A 25,114-nucleotide genomic window follows, 5' to 3' on the forward strand; every position below is an offset into this window, starting at 1 on the left:
TGCTGAGTATCTATTTTGAGGCCCATTTGGAAGAGCCTTTCCTTTTAACTTGCTAGCTGAAACACACTCTGTTCCTTTATCAAAGAAAAGGGTGTCGACAGCCACAATTTAATTTTCTGCCCAACTGACCGTGATTAGTCTGGAAGGCCACTAAGCCACATCTCCTGCGTCCCTCACCCTCCAAGAGTGGCGCATCTTTGCAGTGTGCAAAAGATGGTTCGTTTGTGCTGGCCACCATGGCAGCCACAAATGCAGTGTTCCAAAGAAAACCCCCTGCATTTCCTCAGTCTTTTCATCCAGAGTGTCCCACTTCAAGGAAGCCGGTTATGCAAGTCATGCACAGAGCGCTGTGGGGTGGGATTTCTAAGAGATCCCCCAGCCTTGGCTGTCTTAAATGCTGGATGGAGACTCCATAACAGGACTGTCTAGTAAACTGCTCTGCCAGCCTTGCCCAACCGGGTGCCCTCCAGATGTCTTGGACAGTGACTCCCATCATTCCCAGCCAGCACAGCCACCTCCGGTGTCATTCCAGGCAGTTTACGAAAGCAATAAGCAGCAATAACACCTTGAAAGCCAGCTGCTAAGAAAGAGAGAAATACCCAGCAGGTAATAACATTGCAGAATAATTCTGCACCAACAGCAAGCCAATGCAGCGATTGAGCTCCCCAACTTTATCAAGGAAAAAGGCACCCCTGACTATCTGGGCAGGACATTTTTTTAGCCAGTTAATCTTTTTAAATGTACGTACTTATAAAAAGTGCAGCTGGAAGTACCGTCTTGGAAGAGGCGTTCCTCCCTGCACTGTGACAGAGGAGGGAATGCCTCTGCTAAAGGTGAAGGTCTGTTGCTCCGCGCTGAAGAACACACTTTGCATGCAGACTGTCCCAGGTCCAGTCCCCGGCCCCTCTGAAAGACCCCTCTCTGAAACCCTGGAGATCCGTGGCCGCCAGTCAGTGTTGGCAATGCTGGGCTAGATGGACCAAGAATCTGACTTGGCCTAAGGCAGCTTCCCATGGTCCTGAGAAGGTGCCTGCTGTGATGTGGACATCCTTCATCTAAAGGCAGAGTAAGCTTTGTTTTAGTCATATGCACATTTCTGCAATGGAGCCAATTAATTAAAACTCAGTTGATTAATCAGGGAAGATTGCTTTAATCAGCCGACAAACGCAACTTTAATGTGGTGCCTATGTTCTAAACTCTGTTCATTTTGGAATGCGCTGCCTGTCGTGTGGTCCGGTTCTCCTTTTACAGTCCTCTATTGAAGGGTTGCCAAAGGACGGTCCTCTATCTGAAGGGAGGTCCACTCCAAATCTGATATAAAAATAAAGAACTGTAAGAACCGTTGCCCATCAGTCACAGCCTTTCACACTATGGCGAGATGTTCTGTATTTCTATTTAAATAACAATAATGATTTCTAAAATAGCACCTAGGTATGTAAATTAACATGTGGACATTTTATGCAAATCTGTGTCCTCTTTTCTAGTGATGAATTTCCTTTCCTTTCCTTTTTTTGGCAGTTCATAAGGCCCATCCAAGTTACCTGCCCAGAGGCTTTCAGACAGAACAGGAGACCATTATAAATACATGACTGTGCTCCTTTCCGAACACCACAAGCAACAAAGCGGCCCATGCAAGGACTATCCTGACAAGACATGTCGCCATCCTGCTCATCACCCTGAGCTCTTGTGGTGTGCTGTGCAAGCTCTTGTGCTATGGAACATGTCCCCTGGCCCTTTGCAATACTGCAGAGGATGTGGTCACACAAACCTTAGTTTGCACATGGCTACCTATGACTCTGCATGCCATTCCCAAGCCACATGCCCCTTGACTGCATGTTGTATCAGGGCTGCCCCTAAACAGCCTGCTCCCCTGAGCTGTAAGCCGCTTGTGTGGTAGCTGGGGTTAGCTCCTCCTAGCGAGGCGAGGCTCTACCCGCCCTGAATGCCAACCCTTCCTGTGCATGTATAAACCGCAGATGGCATAGCTGTCCTTCTTCCTGGCCTACCTGTGATACAATAACCTCATAAGGGGCCAAGAAAGGTTCATAGATATTCTGATCTCGGTAATAAAGAGGCCACTTCCTTCCCTGGGAGTATCTTAATGGCAGTGCCCTCCTCCTCCACGTTCAGCATATTAGCCTAATTGCAAAACGGTGCACTTGCCACTATGTAGATTAACTTTCGTCAGCTGGAGCGGCCCCATCAGTTCACGCAGAGCCCTGTCAGCTAAATTGGAACTCTGAGAGGTCCAGGAGAGAATGCAAGGGGCCATGGTGCGTGTCACTTGCCCTTCAGTGAATTGGCTGGCCTTTTTATGGCTCCAAAGTAGCAATGGGGGCTCATGGGAAAGGTTTTGCCATTGGCAAAATGCAGCATTACTAGGACTGCACAGAACATTTCCCACTTCAAATTTACAGGCTGAAACTGGGAGTGTTGGAATGGCGGGTGTTTATTCCTTCCCAAACCCAGCTGCAAATACCCATCTTCTCTTCCCCATGCAGTCCCGCTCAGTGTGGTGTCTTTGGTGCGACTTTGGTCACATTTCTATTTGGCCAAAGGCACAGACTTGAGTCATATTGTGAGGAAGGAAGGGAGGAAGCAAGGAGACCTGTCACCTGGCACGGGTGGACCATGAGCTCTTATTAGGAAGCATCTCCTGACAATGTCTGATCTGCAGCAGACTTAAAATAGTTGTGCAATCTCTACAGCGCTGCTGAGGCAGCAGTGAAATCCTGTGCCATCTCCATTCTTCAGCATGGGTACCATTTCTGATACAATTGCTACGTACCTTTTCCCTACCTGACAGGGCTCCAGTGTCTTTAATGGTTGTGTAGGAAGCAGGATTTCAACACAGAAAGCTTTTCCTGGCATGGAGACACACTGATGGAGATAGCTTCATCTGTTGAACTTCTGCTACATCTGTTAAAGGCACAGGATCCTTGCCAGAAAAGATGAAAGATGTCATCAAACCTAGTCATGGGGAGGTGACAAAGGGTGGGTCGGTGGATGGGGGGTTAGACCATATGGGCCATGAATTCACCACCTCTAACCTAAACCAAACCCTGGCTGCTGTTTTCACATCCCTTGTAGGAACCACAGTGCCAGAATGAGTTTACTTCAGTTGTTAAGACCTGTGGTCTTAGTAATCCTGTTATGACTGAGGTCATTTACCAGAAGTGAGGCTAGAGTTCCAGTGAGCAGTGGTGCTATTTTTTTCAATTGCTAGTTAAAAAGAGAGAGAAAGAGAGAGTGGCATCCTGTCAGGCAGCACATGGCTGACCGTATCTCACCATCAATACCTGTCAGCAATTATTTCATCCTCTCTCAAACAATTCACTTGCATCCCGTTCATTCTGGTTTTCGGCCCGCTTGCAGCAATCAAATATGTCAGTGTGTCCGTTAAAAGCCTCTGCCCCCAACGGTGCACTGATGTAGTCCCCCCACCTGGAGATGTCCCCCCGCTTTCTGCTGCTGGCCACAGGTTAAGTTCAGCCCTTTTCTCCAAACTGATCCTGTGTTGTTGTTGTTTTGTGACAGCAGTTTCTTGTTTCTCAGAAGCTGAAGGGAGCTGATGGTGGGTTGGTCCCCTGCAGAATATCTGGCCTCTCCAAGGGTCCATGTAATCAAGTTCTGGAGCTGCCTGCCTTTCCAAGTGGTCCAGAAGCAGGTGCACAGAAGACCCAAGTGCCAGGGCCCTTATTAACTGGCTAGATTCACACAACACGACAACCCATACTGAAGGCTGAATATGGATTGGGTGTGGGTTGTTGTTGAACCATAGGTTCATAGAATAGTGGGGTTGGAAGGGGCCTACAGGCCATCGAGTCCAACCCCCAGGTTGTTGTTAAACTGTACATTGTTGTTGAACCATGGGTTGTTGTGTTGTGTGAACCCAGCCATGCTAACAAACCATGGTTTGTTAACCATGAACAACCCATGAAGAGAATCCATGGTTTGTTGTTGGGTTGTAGACTGTGGGTTGTTCAAGGTTAACAAGTGGTGGTTTGTAAATGCAGCTGGGTTCCCACAATACAGCAACCCATGTTTCAACAGCAACCCACACTCAACCCATACTCAACCTTGAGTATGGGTTGTCACGTTGTGTGAACCCTGGCGCTCCGTAAAACATCATAATTACTGATGGCAGTATATGAATAATAGTATAACAGTGCGGGGAAAAGTTCAACCTGGTGCAGCTAGATTAATGTGTTCCACTTCAGCTCCACTGAGACAACTCATTTAGACTGCAATCCTAAACAAACTTACCTGGGAGTAAGTCCCACTGAGTGCATTAGGACTTACTACTGAGTAGACATGAGAACATAAGAAGAATTCTGCTGGATCAGACCAAACGCCTATTGGATAGGCCCTATCTTGTCCAGCATTCTGTTCCCACAGTGGCCAACCAGATGCCCATGAAAAACCCATTCGAAGAACGTGAGTATAATTTAGCACCCTCCCGCCCATGTTCCCCACCAACTGGTGTTCAGAGGCATATCACCTCTGACACTGGAGACAGTATATAGCCACCCTGACTAGTAGCCATAGACAGATCCTCCTGCACAAATTTGCCTAATCCCCTTTTAAAGCTGTCCAAGTTGGTGGCCAATCACTACATCATGTCACAGATGTCAACATGTATAGGGCGGCATGATTAATGGTTTTAATGAGTATCGTATCCCCCCAGCTGTGTTTAGATCATACCATTGTCCATTTCTTCAGCAAAGGAGATCGTTACCTTGTCGTGGTGCTGGAGCTTGAGCACCTCAATGACGTCATGAGCTAAACCGTGAAGGGACACCCAAGACGGGAAGGTCATGGCAGAGAGGTCAGACTAAATACGATCCCTGGGGAAGGAAACGGCAACCCACCCCAGTATTCTTGCCATGAAAACTAAATGGATCAGTACAACCAGAGATATGTCAGTATACCATTGGAAGATGGGACTCCCAGGTCGGAAGATGGTCAAAATGCTACTGGGGAGGAACAGAGGTTAAGTTCAACTAGCCCCAGATGTGATGACGCAGCTAGCTCAAAGCCAAAAGGACGGCTAGCAGCTGATGGTGCTGGTGGTGAACAACGAATCCGATGTTCCAAAGATCAACACACCATAGGAACCTGGAATGTAAGATCTATGAGCCAAGGCAAATTGGATGTGGTTATTGGGGAGATGTCCAGTTTAAATATAGACATTTTGGGTGTCAGTGAACTGAAATGGACTGGAATGGGCCACTTCACATCAAATGACCACCAGATCTACTACTGTGGACAAGAGGACCACAGAAGAAATGGAGTAGCCTTCATAATTAATAATGAAGTGGCTAAAGCAGTGCTTGGATACAATCCAAAAAATGACAGAATGATCTCAGTTCGAATTCAGGGTAAGCCATTTAACATCACAGTGATCCAAATATACACCCCAACCACAGAAGCTGAAGAAGCAGGAGTAGATCAGTTCTATGAGGATCTGCAGCACCTACTGGATAGTACGCCAAACAAAGATGTTATTTTCATTACAGGAGACTGGAATGCTAAGGTGGGTAGTCAAACGACACCTGGAATTACAGGCAAGCATGGTCTGGGAGGACAAAATGAAGTGGGACATAGGCTGATAGAATTTTGCCAAGACAACTCACTGTGCATAACAAACACTCTCTTCCAACAACCTAAGAGACGACTTTATACATGGACTTCACCAGATGGTCAACACCGAAATCAGATTGACTACATCCTTTGTAGCCAAAGGTGGCGGACATCTATGCAGTTGGTAAAAACAAGACCTGGAGCTGATTGTAGTTCAGATCACGAACTTCTTATTGCACAATTTAGAATCAGACTAAAGAGAACAGGGAAGACCCACAGATCAGTTAGATATGAGCTCACTAATATTCCTAATGAATATGCAGTGGCGGTGAAGAATAGGTTTAAGGGGCTAGATTTAGTAGATAGGGTCCCGGAAGAACTATGGACAGAAGTTCGCAACTAGGGATGGCAGAGAATTCCGCCACAGATCTCGGTGAGGCCAAATGCCAGTGCATTCGGCCCCCCGAAATCTGTGGCAGAACAGCCTGCCACCCCCCTGCCCCCCCGCAGATCCCCCCTGGGACGAGACTTACCTGGGGTGGATCTTCCGGGCGGCGGCGGCGGCGGCAGCTGGTCTTCCGACTGGCTGCTGCTGCCGCCATTTCCAGTCTTGTTAAAAAAAAAAAAAGACGTGATAGGCTACATAAAGATTTACGTTGCCTATCATGGCTGGGTGGGTTAAAAAAACAAAACAAAAAACCATGTAGGCAAATAGCATAGTGGGCGCTATTTGCATCCCTTTTTGATTCGCCGTTTTAGCCTACATAAAGATTTACGTAGGCTAAAACGGTGAATCAAAAAGGGACGCAAATAGCGCCCGCTACGCTATTTGCATTCCCCTTTATTTTCGCTGTCATAGTCTACGTAAATATTTACATAGATTCAGACGGCCAAAAATAAGGAACGCAAATGGCGGCAACCGTAGCCGCCGCCATTTCTGTATGCAGTTTTGTTTTGTTTTTTCCCCAGAGCCCTCCGCGGCTGGAAATCCGGCTGCGGACGGCTCTGGGCTGGGCTGGGCCTGGCCGGCTGCTCCGCGGAACTGCCGCGGAGCACAGCCGGCCATCGAGGATTCCGGGGGGGAGGAACGGAGTGCCTCCCCCCTATCGAGGATTCCGGGGGGAGGGACAGAACGCCTCCCCCCCCACCATCAACATAATCCGTGAAAGGTAAGTCACTTTCGTACATACCTATTCGCAACATTGTTCAGGAGGCAGCAGCAAAAAAGTCCCAAAGAAAAAGAAAACCAAGAAGGCAAGATGGCTGTCTGCTGAGACACTGGAAGCAGCCCAAGAAAGAAGGGAAGCAAAAGGCAACAGTGATAGGGGGAGATATGCGCAATTAAATGCAGAATTCCAGAGGTTAGCCAGAAGAGATCAGGAATTATTTTTAAACAAGCAATGCGTGGAAGCGGAAGAAGATAATAGAATCAGAAGGACAAGAGACCTCTTCCAGAAAATTAGAAACATCGGAGGTAAATTCCAGGCAAAAATGGGTATGATCAAAAACAAAGATGGCAAGGACCTAACAGAAGCAGAAGAGATCAAGAAAAGGTGGCAAGAATATACGGAAGATCTGTATAGGGGGGAGAATAATATCGGGGATAGATTTGACGGTGTGGTCAGTGAGCTAGAGCCAGACATCCTGAAGAGTGAGGTTGAATGGGCCTTAAGAAGCATTGCTAATAACAAGGCAGCAGGAGATGACGGTATCCCAGCTGAACTGTTCAAAATCTTGCAAGATGATGCTGTCAAGGTGATGCATGCCATATGCCAGCAAATTTGGAAAACACAAGAATGGCCAACAGATTGGAAAAAATCCACTTATATCCCCATACCAAAAAAGGGAAGCACCAAAGAATGTTCAAACTATCGAACAGTGGCACTGATTTCACATGCCAGTAAGGTCATGCTCAAGATCTTGCAAGGTAGATGCCAGCAATTCATGGAACGAGAATTGCCAGATGTACAAGCTGGGTTTCGAAAAGGCAGAGGAACTAGAGACCAAATTGCCAATATCCGCTGGATAATGGAGAAAGCCAGGGAGTTTCAGAAAAACATCTATTTCTGTTTTATGGACTATTCTAAAGCCTTGGACTGTGTGGATCATCACAAATTGTGGCAAGTTCTTGGTGGGATGGGGATACCAAGTCATCTTGTCTGCCTCCTGAGGAATCTGTGTAACGACCAAGTAGCAACGGTAAGAACAGACCACGGAACAACGCACTGGTTTAAGATTGGGAAAGGAGTACGGCAGGGTTGTATACTCTCACCCTACCCATTCAACCTGTACGCAGAACACATCATGCGACGTGCTGGGCTTGATGAAGCCAAGGCTGGAGTTAAAATCGCTGGAAGAAACATTAACCATCTCAGATATGCAGATGATACCACTTTGATGGCTGAAAGCGAGGAGGAGCTGAGGAACCTCATGATGAAGGTGCAAGAAGAAAGTGCAAAAGCTGGGTTGCAGTTAAACCTCAAAAAAACCAAGATTATGGCAACCAGCTTGATTGAGAACTGGCAAATAGAGGGAGAAAACGTGGAGGCAGTGACAGACTTTGTCTTTCTAGGCGCAAAGATTACTGCAGACGCTGACTGCAACCAGGACATCAGAAGACGTTTACTTCTTGGGAGGAGAGCAATGACAAATCTTGATAAAACAGTGAAGAGCAGAGACATCACACTGACAACAAAGGTCCGCATAGTTCAAGCAATGGTATTCCCCGTAGTAACCTATGGCTGCGAGAGCTGGACCATAAGGAAGGCTGAGCGAAGGAAGATAGATGCTTTTGAACTGTGGTGCTGGAAGAAAATTCTGAGAGTGCCTTGGACTGCAAGAAGATCAAACCAGTCCATACTCCAGGAAATAAAGCCAGACTGATCACTTGAGGGAAGGATATTAAAGTCAAAACTGCAGTACTTTGGCCACATAATGAGAAGACAGGATACCCTGGAGAAGATGCTGATGCTAGGGAAAGTGGAAGGCAGAAGGAAGAGGGGCCGACCAAGGGCAAGGTGGATGGATGATATTCTGGAGGTGATGGGCTCGACCTTGGGGGAGCTGGGCGTGGCGACGGCCGACAGGAAGCTCTGGCGTGGGCTGGTCCATGAAGTCACGAAGAGTCGGAAGCGACTAATGAATAAACAACAACGTTGTCCATTTGGTTGCCTTGCTTATTGTGAAAGGGTGCATTATGATAGTTCTGCAGAAGCAGAGAGCTGTGCCAGCAAAAAGCCAAGAGTTTAATGCTCCTTAATGGCTGGAGTCTACCTCAAGCCCTTGGAATGTCACACCCATCAGAGCTGGAGCAGGGAGGGAGAGAGAGCATGGGTGGGGTGTGGGTGGAACTGTTGCTCATCAGAAGAGCCCTGCTTGATCAGACCAAAGATTCATCATCAAGTGTCCTGCCTCCTGCGGTGACCAACCAAACATCTCTGGGAAGGAAGGGAGGGAGGGAGGGAGGGCTCTCGTAGCGTGGCACAGCCCCTGCTTTGTATGCAGGAAGTCCTGGGTTCAGTCACTGGCATCTCCAGCTAGGTCTGTCTGTGATCCTAGAGAGCCAATCAGTGTTGACAGTACTGAACCAGATAGACCAAGGGTCTGAGTTGGTCTACGGCAGTTTCTTATACTGAGGAGTGATGGCACCACATCGCACGAATGCTTAAGGAATTAAACCGGCTCCCTACTTGCTACTGAGTCCAACTCAAGATGCTGCTTCTCACCTCTAAAGCTCTACATGGCTTGGGCCCAAACACCTGAAGGATGGTCACCTCCCATACTATCCTGCCCGTCCACTAAGAACTTCAGAGAAGACTCTTCTCCGAATACCATCAGTGGGAGACACAGACCAGCCCGGCCTGATCGCACGGCAGTTAATAAGCCATGACAGCTGGTTAGCCACCCTGCGTGTGCTGACCGATTCACGTCATCACCCTCTCCAGGCACGGCTTGTCCTGCTCTCCAAACCTGGCGAGGGTGGGTGGATAGCAAAGCACCCCAGAACCCTACAACAGTCGTTGGGCTCTGGGTGCTTTGTTAACTACCCACCTTGGCCGGTTTCGGACATTATGGCAAGCTGCGCCTGGTGAGGATAATTATGTAAATTGGACTGCAAGCAACTGGCATGTGCAGGGTGGTTAACAAGCCACTGTGGCTTATTAAGCTTCGGCTATTGGGTGGTATAGAAATGAAATAAATAAATAAAATTAATTAATTAACCCCCCTGCAATCATGTGAACCAGCCCATACACTCTGCATTTACCAAAGAGATACAATAGGCATTGGCTTTGCTTTCTTTTTGACACCACATGAAAATGTTGCTTTTTGCCCAAGTATTTTAATGGTTCATGGTTTAAAATTTAATTGATTTTTAAAACTGAATTGATTGTTATGTTTTTGTTTGGCTTTCTGGTTGAAGAGTTGCTCTTTTAATTGGTCCTCCAAGGTGTTTTTTTTAAATCTTGGACATGTTCCCTTCTTTTTAATGTAGTGTACACCGACCCTGGGATCCCTTGTGGATGAAGGGCGGTTTATACATTTTTGGGAATAAATAAATAAATAAATAAATAAAGTTCCTATGAGCCCACAAGCCAGGCTTGAAGCAGGGCTCTCCCACTGTTTGCTTCCCCAGCAAGTGATAGACTACCTCTTAACATGGAGGTTCCACATCACCATCTTGACTAATAGCCATACATAGAACTCTCCCCTCCTCCCCCGTGCATTTGTCTCATCCCCCTTTAAAGCTAGCAAAGGCAGCAGGCTCTTCTTGTGGCACCAAAACCCACAAATGAATTCTCTGTTGTGTGGATGCCCTTTTATCCCTCTGGAATCCATTGCAAACCAATTTCTTTGCATGACTCCCAGGGAGAGGGAGAAAAACTTCTTGGTGACCTGGTTCTCATAACAAGACAAGCCACAGTATGGGTTGAGTGTGGGTTGTTGTTGAACTGTGGGTTGTGGTTGCATCATGGGTCATTGTGTTGTGTGAACCCAGCTATGCTAACAAAGCATGGTTTGTTAACCACAAACAACCCACAATTCACAACCCAGCAACAAACCATGGCTTGTTGGTGGGTTGTTCATGGTTAACAAACTATGGTTTGCTACCGTGGCTGGGTTCACATAACACAGCAACCCACGATTCAACAACAACCCCCAGTGCAGTGCCAACCCACACTCAACCCATATTCTGGCTTGTCGTGTTGTGTGAACTCAGCCACTGTGTGTTTGAAGGTATTGGGGTTATTTGCTCATCATATTTTTTAAACTCCTGCCTCTTGGCCTAAACAGAACACACATGATGGCTGTATTTCTGTGAATGGGAGCAGGCAGCCAATGTGATTGTATGTGGGAGAGAAGGTCCAGAACATTCCTGCTTAAACACACACATAATCCACCCCATTGTTGCAACTGCATTAAACTTGAGACTTTTCCAGGTGCTTCGCTAGCACCAGAAAACACTGCACAAACCATCTGGTACAAAGTAAGGATTTCCCTTCTCGGCTGTTCATGTGTCACACAAAAAGTAATCCCAGTAAAACTGGGGAAAGGAATTGATTTTATTCCTGATGCTGCAATGAGTAAACCATCTGTTCTCTCCTGTGCAAAAAACACACACCACTGTCTGCTCCAGACCACTGAGATCCCCAGGAAAAGAGCACATGCCAGCTGGATTCTCTCAAACCCTTGCGCACAATTTTGGTCTCTTGTCTAAGGCTGCACCAATAGATATGGGGTGGGGGTGGGGAAGGGAAATGAGAAAGTTGCTGGGGTTACTGGGAGGAAGGGGGAAAGAGGGTTGCCCTTGCCTCTCTGCTAAGCTTTCGGTTTCCCGTGCGCCACAGTTCACTTCACATGCCCCTGCCTGCTGCTTAGTCAGAGCAGCTGCCGAACCGAACACCAAGTCCTGAAACAATTTGCATTTACATGAAATTTAAGAGTCATGCTGCTGCATTAAGCAAGTGAGGAAGTCTCTTTCCGTTTGGGTACTGGTAATGGTGTGGTCACTGATGTGGAACAAAAGGGCATTTGGGGTGAGGGGGGCAAAAAAAGCCTTCCCAAACCTGGCGCCTTCCAGATGTGCCGGACTACAGCTCCCATGGTCTCCAGCCAGCGCAGCTGTCGGCAAAGGATGGACCTGCCTGGCAGGTACAACTCACACTAAGTAAATTATTACCCCCCAAAGGCAAAAACCGGGACAAAAGTGAGACAGTTGTTTGCCAGGGGCAGGGTACAGAACGTTGGGATTCTTTCTGGGAAATGGTGAAACCTTTAAAGCCTCTCCCAGCCTGTGGCCAAGACATCTTATGGGAGGCTTCCCCAACCCTGAGCGCTCCAAATGTGTTGGATTACAACTCCCATCATTCCTGGCTAATGGGGTTGATGCTGGCTGGGATTGATTGCTGTTGTAGTTCAGGACCTCTGGAGGGCACCAGGTTGCAGAAGGCTGCTTTAAGGGCGTCCTTCAAAGACCCTTCTTTTCATCCCATCACCCTTCGAAGCGGAGCAAGCAGAGAGATGGAGCCTTTTCATTGGTGACCTCTACATTCTGCAGAGCCCCACCTGGGGGATCCACCAGGCTCTTTCTCTTCTGGAGTTTAGGCAGGCACTCCAAAGGCATCTCAGCCATGTGTTGAGTTTTCATGCTCCTTGAGCTGTTTTTTTTTTTTTTAATGGGGGGGCACTTATTCATCAACAAGGAGGAGGAAATGCATACCCTGCCCCCATGACAAGACAACAAAATAGGCTTTGTTAATTTATATGAAGAGAATATGGAAACAGTTGCTAGAATTTAAATAGAAATATAACACATCTCACCATCATGACTGATACCTGTGGATGGTCACTTCAAGGCCTCCCCTTCTGCCCTCACTTCTTATTTATTTACAATATTTATATACTACTCAATGAACAAGGCTCTCTGAGCAATGTAGTCTCTTTTTTTTTAGTTCTTTATCTTAAAAGTGGATTCGGAGTGGACAGTCCTTCAGCTAGAGCAAGGCTGACCAAGTTGTCCAGCCCTAAACTAGAGGATGCCTTCAATTAGAGGACTGCCCAATAGAACAGATGGCCACCCTCCTTTTGATGGATTTACTGGTGCTGCTTTTGCATCTCTTATGCTAGCTTTATCCATGTTTCTGTTGCGAGATTTTATTGATTTGGGGTGAGTGGGAACGATGGTGTTTTATGAAGGGTTTCTAACTAGATTGTTCGCTGAATATAAATAGTAGAAAAGCAGGGTACAAGGAAATATATACCACAAACAAACAAGACAAGCCTGCATGACCAGTTTCAGATGAAGAGATTAATCTGAAGCTGCCAGGAATCTCTGATGAGTGCCTCTTCCCAAGGAAATTTACTTTGCAGAGTCTTCCTGAATCTCCTACAGCTCAGAGAATAGGAAATGAATCAACACTGTGGTGTTTCATAAAATGCGCATGTCATTTGTATAAGCGGACACACGGAGCCGTCCATGTATACAGTTTCTACTTCCTGCTCATCTGAGTAACTTCTGCTTATGTTGGCTAACACTGGAAACTCACTGTTGGTGGGAGGAGGCGGTTCTTGAGAAGCAGGTAATCAAACCAGCATGTTGTACCATCCCTTGACAACGCCCAGGTATATGGCTGAAAGCCAAGTGCCTTATCTCAACAAGGAGTTCTTGCGTTTCCAGGAAAAACATCTATGCATTCCCTCAAAAAGAAGAAGAAATAATAATAATGATGGCCAAGGTTCATGCTGGCTAGGGATGATGGGACCTGTAGTCCATCATATCTGAAGAGCTTCTGGTTGGGGAAGGCCTCACTAATGCAATGCTACCATTAGGTATCATTGCAGGGCACATTTTGGCTGAGCACACCTGAGGCAGAAGACAACTACTGCAAGCTTTAAACAGGAACTTTACTTAATATCAACAGGCATCTTCTTGTTACAATCAAAACAGGCAAAAAAAATAAGTGGACAAAAGTGAAATCAAAACCAGCACCCCCAACTTCCTACATGCATTAACCATTTTTCAACCAGTTACTTCCCCATCCATACAGCGGGTCTGAACTAATGGCTGTTGCTTTTTCCAGCAGGTATAGTCCACGTTTTACATGCCTCTTTGAAGATGCCGGTGTGGTTAACAACCAGAAGCAAAGGCACTATTAGAGGCAAGAACACTTCCTTCAGAAAATGGAAGTCTTGCCCAAACGAGGAGAACGAAAAGGAGCTTCGTGTGTATCTCGTCCCATCCCAAGTTGCTTTTGAAATGCCTTTGATTATCGGAATTGCCCTAGTTGTGTATTTTGATTTTCAGAATTGCCCTAACTGTGTGCAAAAGGCCCACGATTTTTGTTACCATTCTGCTGATGCCACAGTTCCTGGTCTTGGAACCATGTCCCTTAAATCTTGCTATTGCTTTAAACCCCAACGTTCTGGTGGGTGCATGGAATTCACTGGATGGCTTTGTTCTTTGGATCCTGGTCAATATCCAGTCATTGCGCCTGACTCTCACCCAATCTTATTTCACACAATAGCAATGGATATGCTACCAGCCGGGAGGGAAGGGGGAAACTGTATTTTTCCAGGCATAAAAATATTGCAGTTTGGTTGCTGGAAAACTGCAGTATTGCTAGGACAAAAGCACAAGTTGGAGGCACACTGCATTGTTATGTATGCAAGAAATATGCAATTAACTAAAGACACAATCTGGCCAAAGCTAAGCACTTTTAATCCCCTTTTATTTCAATAGAAGAGATTTAAACAAATGCTTAGCTCTCACTGAAATTAATGGACCTTAAAAGTGCTTAACTTTATCTGGATCATGCCTGAATTGTGTACAAAAGGCCCACAATTTTTTCACCGTTCTGTTGACGCCACAGTTCCTGATCTTGAAACCATGTCCCTTAAACCTTTCTACTGCTTTAACCACCATGACCCCGCTCAAAAAGAACAGTAAAGTTCTGACAAATTAAACCTGCCATGGGTTATTTCCACAGTAACAAGAAATTGCTTGTTTAGCAGTCAGCAGAATAGTTCACAATCAAAATGAGTGAGTTGGAACTATTTTAAGAAGTCAGGTCTTTTTCGTCTTCTTTTCCATTTCTATTAGAGAGATTACTTTGTAGCCTTTCAGAGGGGGATCTACATAAATCCCTTATTATGTCAGCCTTGTCCCAGTTCCTCAATTAATAAACCTGTAAACTAGCTTCTAAGCATTCTAAGGGACGTTCCTGCCAGCTACAAATGGAAAAATAGCCAAGGACATGAATTCTAAGTCTTGGACACAGTCACACTTATATAATGGGCCAGACTGGACTTCCCTTGGAATGGATGTTGCTGGCTGTGTCTATCAACTCCTATTTACTGGGACAGCTAAATCAGACCTTCCCATTTAGTATACCTCCAAATTGCCTTTTCGAGGACCTTTTTCATGGCCACTCCTAGGCTGCAGAACTCACTCCCAAGGGAGTCTAGGTTGCATCCCTTTCTGCTAGCCTTCTGACAAAGACCCCTTTATTTAAGATGGCCATTGGTCTGCAACTGGGTCTTTGGGGAGGGTGTTGTATTTATTCTGTAATTGTTATAGTTTTATTCTATGCTCACATGTTCGATTGTTTTAATCTGTTTTAAATTGTTTTTGTAAGCTGCTTTGAGTGGCATTTTTTGGTGGTGGGGGTATAAATCAAATAAAGAAAGAAAACAATGGTCAGCTGTCAGAACACACCTTTTGGCTGGCACACACTGTTTTCTTGATTTGTGCATCTTCTTTGCTGTTCCGCAAAGGTAGCACTTTCTGGGTCGAATGCTTTAAAAAAAACAAACACTATTGACAAAGAATGCTTGAAGTCTTTGGCTGCACCAATTCATCATTAAATCATCATTCATTTATCATGTATTTGGAGTTTTTGTGTATGTTTTTTATGGTATTTCTTTTTATTTGTATTATTGTGCTGATTATGGTTTATAGTGATTCCCCTGCACCCATTATATTAATCATGGATGCCTGTATTGTGTGTTTAAGTTGCTTCAGTCTGCTTTTTGCAGTGGGAGCAACGTATACATTTAACAAATTACTATTTTTGTTATGCTCCTGCACTCCAGTCCTGGGAGGGAAGAACTTGCAAGGGCTTCAGTGCACACTGAGACTTCAGTTTCCTGAAAGGAGGGAACCTGAGACTTGTGGTGTTTCTTTTATAAAAGTTTATTTACACTGTGCTCAGCAAGAAGCCCCTTCATGGATCACTGCCTTGTTGTGGCGAAGGGGCTTGCGTAACTCAGTGAAGCCATAAGCTATGCCGTGCAGGGCCACCCAAGATGGACAGGTCATGGTGGAGAGTTCTGACACAATGGGGTCCACTGGGGAAGGAAATGGCAACCCACTCCAGTATTCTTGCCAAGAAAACCCCATGGAACGTATCACAAGGCTAAAAGAGATGACGCCGGAAGATGAGCCCCTCAGGTCGGAAGGTGTCCAATATACTACTGGGGAAGAGCAGAGGGAATTTCCAAGTAGCGCCAGAAAGAGTGAAGCGGCTGGGCCAAAGCTGAAAGGACACTCAGCTGTGGATGTGTCTGGTGGTGAAAAGAAAATCCGATGCTGTAAAGAACAATATTGTTTAGGAATCTGGAATGTCAGATCAATGAATCAAGGTAAGCTGGAGGTGGTCAAACATGAGATGGCAAGATTGAACATCGACATCTTGGGAATCAGCGAACTAAAATGGACAACCTTGGGCGAATTTAATTCAGGTGACCATTATATCTACTACTGTGGGCAAGAATCCCTTAGAAGAAATGAAGTAGCACTCATAGTCAACAAAAGGGTGGGAAAAGCAGTACTGGGGTACAATCTCAAAAACGATAGATGATCTCAGTACGAATCCAAGGCAAACCATTCAACATCACAGTAATTCAAGTCTATGCCCCAACCACTGATGCTGAAGAAGCTGAGGTTGATCAGTTCTATGAAGACCTACAACACCTTCTAGAACTAACACCAAAAAAAGATGTCCTCTTCATCATAGGGGATTGGAATGCCAAAGTAGGAAGTCAAGAAATCACCGGGATAACAGGCAAGCATGGCCTTGGTGTACAAAATGAAGCAGGACAAAGGCTAATAGAGTTTTGCCAAGAGAACACACTGATCATAGCAAACACTCTTTTCCAACAGCACAAGAGGCGACTCTACACATGGACATCACCAGATGGTCAATATCGAAATCAGATTGATTATGTCCTTTGCAGCCAAAGATGGAGAAGCTCTATACAGTCAGTAAAAACAAGACCTGGAGCTGACTGTGGCTCAGATCATGAGCTGCTTCTTGTTGCAAAATTTCGGCTTAAATTGAAGAACGTCGGGAAAACCACTAAACCATTCAGGTATGACCTAACTCATATCCCTTATGAATATACAGTGGAGGTGAGGAATAGATTTCAGGGATTAGACTTGATAGACAGAGTGCCTGAGGAACTATGGATGGAGGTCCGTAACATTGTTCAGGAGGCAGCAACTCAATCCATCCCAAAGAAAAAGAAATGCAAGAAAGCAAAGTGGCTGTCTGATGAGGCTTTACAAATAGCTGAGGAAAGAAGGGAAGCAAAAAGCAAGGGAGAAAGGGGAAGATATATCCAACTGAATGCAGAGTTCCAGAGAATAGCAAGGAGAGACAAGAAGGCCTTCTTAAATGAACAATGCAAAGAAATCGAGGAAAACAATAGAATGGGAAAGACTAGAGATCTCTTCAAGAAAATCGGAGATCTCAAGGGAATGTTTTGTGCAAGACGGGCATGATAAAGGACAAAGAAGGCGGGGACCTAACAGAAGCAGATGAGATTAAGAAGAGGTGGAAAGAATACACAGAAGAACGATACAGGAAAGATCTGAATGTCCCTGATAGCCATGATAGTGCGGTCACTGAACTTGAGCCAGACATCCTAGATGGTGAAGTCAAGTGGGCCTTAGGAAGCATTACTAACAACAAAGCTAGCGGAGATGACAGCATTCCAGCTGAGCTGTTTAAAATCCTAAAGGATGATGCTGTTAAAGTGATGCACTCAATATGCCAACAAATCTGGAACACTCAGCAGTGGCCACAAGACTGGAAAAGGTCAGTTTACTTTCCAGTTCCAAAGAAGGGCAATGCCAAAGAGTGTTCAAACTACCGTACAATTGCGCTCATTTCACATGCCAGCAAGGTTATGCTCAAAATCCCACAAGCTAGGCTTCAGCAGCATGTGAACCGAGAACTACCGGAAGTACAAGCTGGGTTTCGAAGAGGCAGAGGAACTAGAGATCAAATTGCCAACATTTGCTGGATCATGGAGAAAGCAAGAGAATTCCAGAAAAACATCTGTTTCTGCTTCATTGACTACGCTAAAGCCTTTGATTGTGTGGATCACAACAAACTGCGGCAAATTCTTAAAGTGATGGGAGTACCAGACCACCTTACCTGTCTCCTGAGAAACCTGTACGAGGGTCAAGAAGCAACAGTCAGAACCGGACATGGAACAACTGATTGGTTCAAAATTGGGAAAGGAGTACGACAAGGCTGTATATTGTCGCCCTGCTTATTTAACATATATGCAGAGTACATCATGAGAAACGCCGGGTTGGATGAATCACAGGTCGGAATTAAGATTGCCGGGAGAATTATCAACGACCTCAGATATGCAGACGATACCACCCTAATGGCAGAAAGCGAAGAGGATCTCAAGAGCCTCTTGTTGAGGGTGAAAGTGGAGAGTGCAAAAGCTGGTTTGAAACTCAACATTAAAAAAACTAAGATCATGGCATCTGGTCCCATCACTTCCTGGCATATAGAAGGGGAAGAAATGGAAGCAGTGACGGATTTTATTTTCTTGGGCTCCAAGATCACCGCAGACGGTGACTGTAGCCATGAAATTAAAAGACGCTTGCTCCTTGGGAGGAAAGCTATGGCACACCTAGACAGCATAGTAAGAAGCAGAGACATCACCTTGCCGACAAAGGTCCGTATAATCAAAGCTATGGTTTTCCCAGTAGTAATGTATAGCTGTGAGAGCTGGACTATAAGGAGGGCTGAGTGCCGAAGAATTGATGCTTTCGAACTGTGGTGCTGGAGAAGACTCTTACGAGTCCCCTGGACTGCAAGGAGGTCAAATCAGTCCATCCTAAAGGAAATCAACCCTGAGTGCTCATTGGAAGGACAGATACTGAAGCTGAAGCTCCAATATTTTGGCCACCTAATGTGAAGAGAAAACTCCCTGGAAAAGACCCTGATGCTGGGAAAGATTGAAGGCAAAAGGAGAAGGGGACAGCAAAGGATGGGATGGCTAGATAGCATCACCGATGCAATGAATATGAACTTGAGCACACTCTGGGAGAGAGCGGAGGACAGGGAGGCCTGGCATGCTATGGTCCATGGGGTCACGAAGAGTCAGACACGACTGAATGACAACAACAACAGGATGAAGGCCTACAACATCCCCACTCCAAGCAAAACTTTGCTTCCTGGCAGCTGCCCAATGGCTCTTCATCTCCAAGACAAAAGCCGCTCTCCTGTGGTCTTAGATTTTCCCCCTCCCCACAGATCTATTTCCTCCCACCGCTCCCAGGCCTTGTAGAACAAAGGTTACCAATTCAAGACAGCCTTTGGGTGACCTGCCCCAAAGACTGCATTTCATTTCCGGGACTCCTCAGTTTTTTTGTACTCAGCAGCACTGAATGGTAAGGGATCTCTGGAGGTAATATAGATCAACCCCAAACACATAACATTATTATTATTATTATTATTATTATAATGCTGCTGCTGCTGCTGCTGCTGCTACTACTACTAGGAAAGACCACAGTTTTGCTAAAGTGAAATTCACCATTACAGGTACCACAGAAGAAGTACAAACACACAGTGAGCAAGTGTGATGTAGTGGTTAGAGTGTTGGACTGGGACTCAGGGGACCTGGGTTGTAAGCTGCCTTGGGTTCCTTACAAGAGGAATAAAGGCAGGCTACAAGTGTAATAATGTACTAATAAATAAACAGTACACTTTTATAGCCAGGGAACCTGTGCTGATTGGTTTCTGAGGAAAACGTTGCTCTGAAGTTCCCAACTCATACCCAAGAATTTCCTTTCAGCATATTTTGCAAGGGGAAGGAAGCAAATACAGCTTTAGGATGCACCAGATCCTATTTGTGGGCTGGCTGGTAGAGAACAGAAGCCACTGCATATAAATAAAGCAGAACTCTTTGGGGTTTCTCAGGAAGACTTGCTAACAGAGGGCTTTGGGTCTTTCCAAGAGGTTTTTTAATTTATTTTAAACTCCCAATGCAATCAGTTCTTCTTCTTCATGACTGATAGTTACTAGAGCTGAGCCAAAACCTCTCAGAAGACATTTTTCTGAGAACATTTCTGAGGTTTTTGTCTTTCCCAGCCCACCCCTAGGAAAAGAAGGGCACTTTGCAGAATTTTAGGACCATGGGAAGCTGCCTTATACTGAGTCTGAGCCTTGGTCCATCTGGCCCAGTATTGTCAACACTGACTGGCAGCAGCGGCCCTCCAGGTCTCTGGCAGGAGTTTCCCCAGCCCTACTTGGAGATGCTGCCAGGGAGCAAACCTGGGACCTTCTGCAGGCCAAGCAGGGGCTCCGCCGCTGAGCGATGGCCCCTACCCAAGTATTGTTCATTCACACGTTGCCTGGAATGATCATACGTCTGGGGCCTGAACTGGGGATGTCGGGGATGAGATCTAGGGCCTTCTGAATGCAAAGCCACCCACCCAGCTCTGGTCCTTCCCAAGGGCAGTTATCCTGCACAAGTGCAAGTCCTGTCGAAATGAATGGGAGGCGTGCCTGCTTTGCATGCGGAAGGTCCCAGGTCTCTGGCGCCTCCAGGCAGGCTAGGAAAAGGGCCTGCCTGAAACCCTGGAGAGCCGCCGCTGCCAGTCGGTGCTGCCAGTGCTGGGCTAGATGGACTGAGGGTCTGACTCTAGCAGGCAGCTCCCTAGGTTCCTGTGTCATTGCCCAGTTGCCCTCTGCTCATGCAATATGTCTGGTGTAATTCTTACAGCAACAAAGGAGTGAAAGCTGTCACCCCCAGCCAGTGATCACCCCTGTGGTCCCATCACTGTGGGATGCAAGTTCAATATTATTGTCTGGCAGTCTCCCTTTTATAGGGAGAAAGGGAGCAGAGAATAATCTGTTTGTCATTCAGGAGGAGAGCCTGGCGAGGTACATCCTCCAAGTTGGACATGGCCTTTGCAACTCACACAAAGCCCCAAGAAAGGGCATTCCTATGCAACTGTCTCTCAGTTCTGGGGGGCGGAGGCGGCGGGGGGGACGGACGTAATTCCCTTCACTCCAGAAAGGGCTTGCACAGTTTAGGCAGCTTTTTAAAGAACCTCAAATAGCTACTGACCCGGTTCACATGATTGCAGGGGGGTTAATAAGCCGCAGTGCCTCCTTACCCACCCTGAGCGTGCTGGCTGCATGCCGGGGGATTTGCAAAAAGGGCCTCACTAGCACAGCTTGTTGTGTGGTGCAAATTTGGCCAGGGCGGCATGCTGCCATGGTTAGCATACAAACATCAGAAGAACCCTGCTGGATCAGACCAAGGTCCATCTAGTCCAGCATTCTGTTCCCACAGTGGCCAACCAGCAGCTGCCTGTGGGGAGCCCACAAGCCAGACATGAGTGCAACAGCAGCCTCGCACCCATGTTCCCCAGCAACTGGTGTACACAGGCTCACTGCCTCTGGCACTGGAGGTACCAGATAGCCATCAGGACTAGTAGCCACTGATAGCCTTCTCCATCATGAAAACAACCACACGGGCTGTTGTAAAGTTCTGGGGTGGCTTGTTAACCATGGCCACAAGCCATCCTGGCATGTCCACCGTGGCTTATTTCCCCCTCCCAGATTGTGGAACTGGGCCATTGTGTCCCGTTCCCTTTATCTTGAGGGCCTCTTCCCAATCTCGTTTGCGCTGCCCGGGGCTTCTACCTATCCAGCCAGAGCAGGCATGCCAGAAATCTGCTGCCTTGGCCTTGGGGTGATTCCTAGGGCGGCTGCTTACGCATCTCCGAAAAGAGGAAATCATAATAAAAAAAGGGGAAATCCATCATCATCATTATAATAACAACAAAAAGTTGTGTATGCTGCTGTGGGTACAGAGATGCACATTTTCAAACCATTACTATAATTTACATAGAAATACTTCACACTGATGGGGTGATCAAACTGTGATTTAGTGACCTCAGTCTGGTACTCCGTCTGCTGCCCCGGTGCTGCTAACTGTGGGTGGCCAGCAACTTCAAGACCCCTCAGCTGCTCTCCCTTCTCAGGGGCCTTTCTCTTTAAACTGGGCTTGGTGTGGACAGCCCTTCGAGGAGAGGGCAGTGCTACATACAAAGCTGCCTCCTACTGAGTCAGATCCTTGGTCCACCCAGCCCAGTACTGTCAACACTGACTGGCAGGAACGGCTCTCCAGGGTTTCAGGCAGAACTTTTTCCAGCCCAACCTGGAGATCCCGGGCATTGAACCTGGGATCTCCTGCATGCAAAGCAGGGGCTAAAGATAAATTAAGATTCCAGTCCTCATGGTTGAATAAAGGTCTGATTTAAATAGGAGCTTTGGAAGCTGCCTTATACTGAGTGAGACTCTGGGTCCACCTAGCCCAGTAGACACTGACTGGCAGCCATGGCTCTCCAGGGTTTCAGGCAGGAATTGTTTTCCTAGCCCTACCTGAAGAAGCTGGGGATTGAACCTGGGACCTTCTACATGCAAAGCAGGGGCTCTAACATGGAGCCACCGCCCCTCCCCATTTCCCAGAATGGCCAACCAGAAAGCTCTGAGAAGCCCACTAGCAGGGCTGGAAGGAAATTGCTCTCCCCCTGTTCTTTGTCTCCAGTATCCAATATTTGGAGGTAGACTTCCTCAGAGCATGGAGGTTCATTTGAGCTATCTTGACTAAGCACAGCAGAAGAGCCCTGCTGGACCAGGCTGAAGGCCCATCTAGTCTTCTCTTCCTGTCCATAAATCCCCTTAGAAAGCTGTGAAAGGGATGCCTGTCCCGTCATGTACCATGCGAAGAAGCACTTTCATCTGGCCCAAATCCACAGGAACATGGGAAGCTGCCTTATACCGACTGAGACCCTTGGTCCATCCAGCCCAATATTGCCAACACTGACTGGCAGCTGCAGCTCTCCAGGGTTTCAGGGAGGAGTTTTCCCAGCCCTTCCTGGAGATGCTGCCAGGATAAAACCAGGGATCTTCTTCATGCAAAGAAGGGGCTTGACCACAGATCCACAGTGTTACCAAGATCTGATAGCCCTTTAAATAGACGACTGTAAAGTAGGACACATGGCCACCCTAGCAGTTCTCATCTTTTATGTAAAAAAGGGGAATTCTTTAGCCTTGTCACTTATTGAGAATCCAAGGAAAATGTGTGGGCTTCCTTCTCCTTCCCAATTGCTCATGAAACACTTAACCTGTTCCTACCTTCTAGCATTTTGGCCAAGGAGTGCAAAAGTGCTAGCTTGATTGTCAACCATTTAGCACATTTCTTAATTTTGTTAATATTTATGCCAGAAAAATTGCTTAATCAGGTCAGTTGGCTCTTTGTTGTTTTGCAGAAACAAATCCCACCGCGCAACGCCAGTCTACTCCTTAGGACCCTATGTTGTTGATCAGTCATTAAGTCATGTCCGACTCTTCATGACCCCATGGACCATAGCACCCCAGGCCTTCCTGTCCTGCGCTCTCTCCCAGAGTGTGCTCAAGTTCATATTCATTGCATTAGTGATGCTATCTAGCCATCTCATCCTCTGCTGTCCCCTTCTCCTTTTGCCTTCAATCTTTCCCAGCATCTGGGTCTTTTCCAGTGACTTTTCTCTTCACATTAGGTGGCCAAAATATTTGAGCTTCAGCTTCAGTATCTGTCCTTCCAATGAGCAGTCAGGGTTGATTTCCTTTGGGATTGACTGATTTGACCTCCCTGCAGTCCAGGGGACTCGTAAGCGTCATCTCCAGCACCACAGTTCGAAAGCATCGATTCTTCGGCGCTCAGCCTTCTTTATAGTCCAGTTCTCACAGCCATACGTTGCTACTGGGAAAACCATAGCTTTGATTATATGGACCTTTGTCGGCAAGGTGATGTCTCTGCTTCTTACTATGCTGTCTAGGTGTGCCATAGCTTTCCTCCCAAGGAGCAAGCGTCTTTTAATTTCATGGCTACAGTCACCGTCTGCGGTGATCTTGGAGCCCAAGAAAGTAAAATCTGTCACTGCTTCCATTTCTTCCCCTTCTATATGCCAGGAAGTGATGGGGCCAGATGCCATGATCTTCGTTTTTTTAATGTTGAGTTTCAAACCAGCTTTTGCACTCTCCTCTTTCACCCTCAACAAGAGGCTCTTGAGATCCTCTTCGCTTTCTGCCATTAGGGTGGTATCGTCTGCGTATCTGAGGTCGTTGATAATTCTCCCGGCAATCTTAATTCCGACCTGTGATTCATTCAACCTGGCATTTCTCATGATGTACTCTGCATATATGTTAAATAAGCAGGGCGACAATATGCAGCTTTGTTGTACTCCTTTCCCAATTTTGAACCAATCGGTTGTTCCATGTCTGGTTCTTACTGTTGCTTCTTGACCCTCGTACAGGTTTCTCAGGAGACAGGTAAGGTGGTCTGGTACTCCCATCACTTTAAGAATTTGCCACAGTTTGTTGTGATCCACACAATCAAAGGCTTTAGCATAGTCAATGAAGCAGAAACAGATGTTTTTCTGGAATTCTCTTGCTTTCTCCATGATCCAGCAAATGCTGGCGATTTGATCTCCAGTTCCTCTGCCTCTTCGAAACCCAGCTTGTACTTCCGGTAGTTCTCGGTTCGCATACTGCTGAAGCCTAGCTTGTAGGATTTTGAGCATAACCTTGCTGGCATGTGAAATGAGCGCAATTGTGCGGTAGTTTGAACACTCTTTGGCGTTGCCCTTCTTTGGAATTGGAAACTGACCTTTTCCAGTCTTGTGGCCACTGTTGAGTGTTCCAGATTTGTTGGCATATTGAATGCAGCACTTTAACAGCATCATCTTTTAGGATTTTAAACAGCTCGGCTGGAATACTGTCATCTCCGCTAGCTTTGTTGTTACTAATGCTTCCTAAGGCCCACTTGACTTCCCTCTCTAGGATGTCCAGCTCAAGTTCAGTGACCGCACTATCATGGCTATCAGGGACATTCAGATCTTTCCTGTATAGTTCTTCTGTGTATTCTTTCCACCTCTTCTTAATCTCATCTGCTTCTGTTAGGTCCCTGCCTTCTTTGTCCTTTATCATGCCCGTCTTTGCACAAAACGTTCCCTTGAGATCTCCAATTTTCTTGAAGAGATCTCTAGTCTTTCCCATTCTGTTGTTTTCCTCGATTTCTTTGCATTGTTCATTTAAGAAGGCCTTCTTGTCTCTCCTTGCTATTCTCTGGAACTCTGCATTCAGTTGGGTATATCTTCCCCTTTCTCCCTTGCTTTTCGCTTCCCTTCTTTCGTGAGCTACTTGTAAAGCCTCATGAGACAGCCACTTTGCTT

At 46.4% G+C, this 25,114-nt stretch overlaps 1 long non-coding RNA gene across 1 annotated transcript; it reads right to left on the reverse strand.

Moving 5' to 3' along the window:
• Window positions 1-1,132: 1,132 nt before the first annotated feature.
• On the reverse strand, window positions 1,133-11,747 carry LOC146336431 (uncharacterized). The gene is made up of 3 exons (XR_014785645.1): window positions 11,649-11,747; window positions 2,789-2,938; window positions 1,133-1,311 (listed from the first exon to the last, which is right to left on the reverse strand). It is a non-coding gene; the product is annotated as an uncharacterized LOC146336431 (long non-coding RNA).
• Window positions 11,748-25,114: the final 13,367 nt, after the last annotated feature.

This window comes from Heloderma suspectum, chromosome 12, assembly GCF_057233095.1.
Source record: "Heloderma suspectum isolate Gila_16-S chromosome 12, 16-S_ref, whole genome shotgun sequence".
NCBI classification, from domain to species: domain Eukaryota; kingdom Metazoa; phylum Chordata; class Lepidosauria; order Squamata; family Helodermatidae; genus Heloderma; species Heloderma suspectum.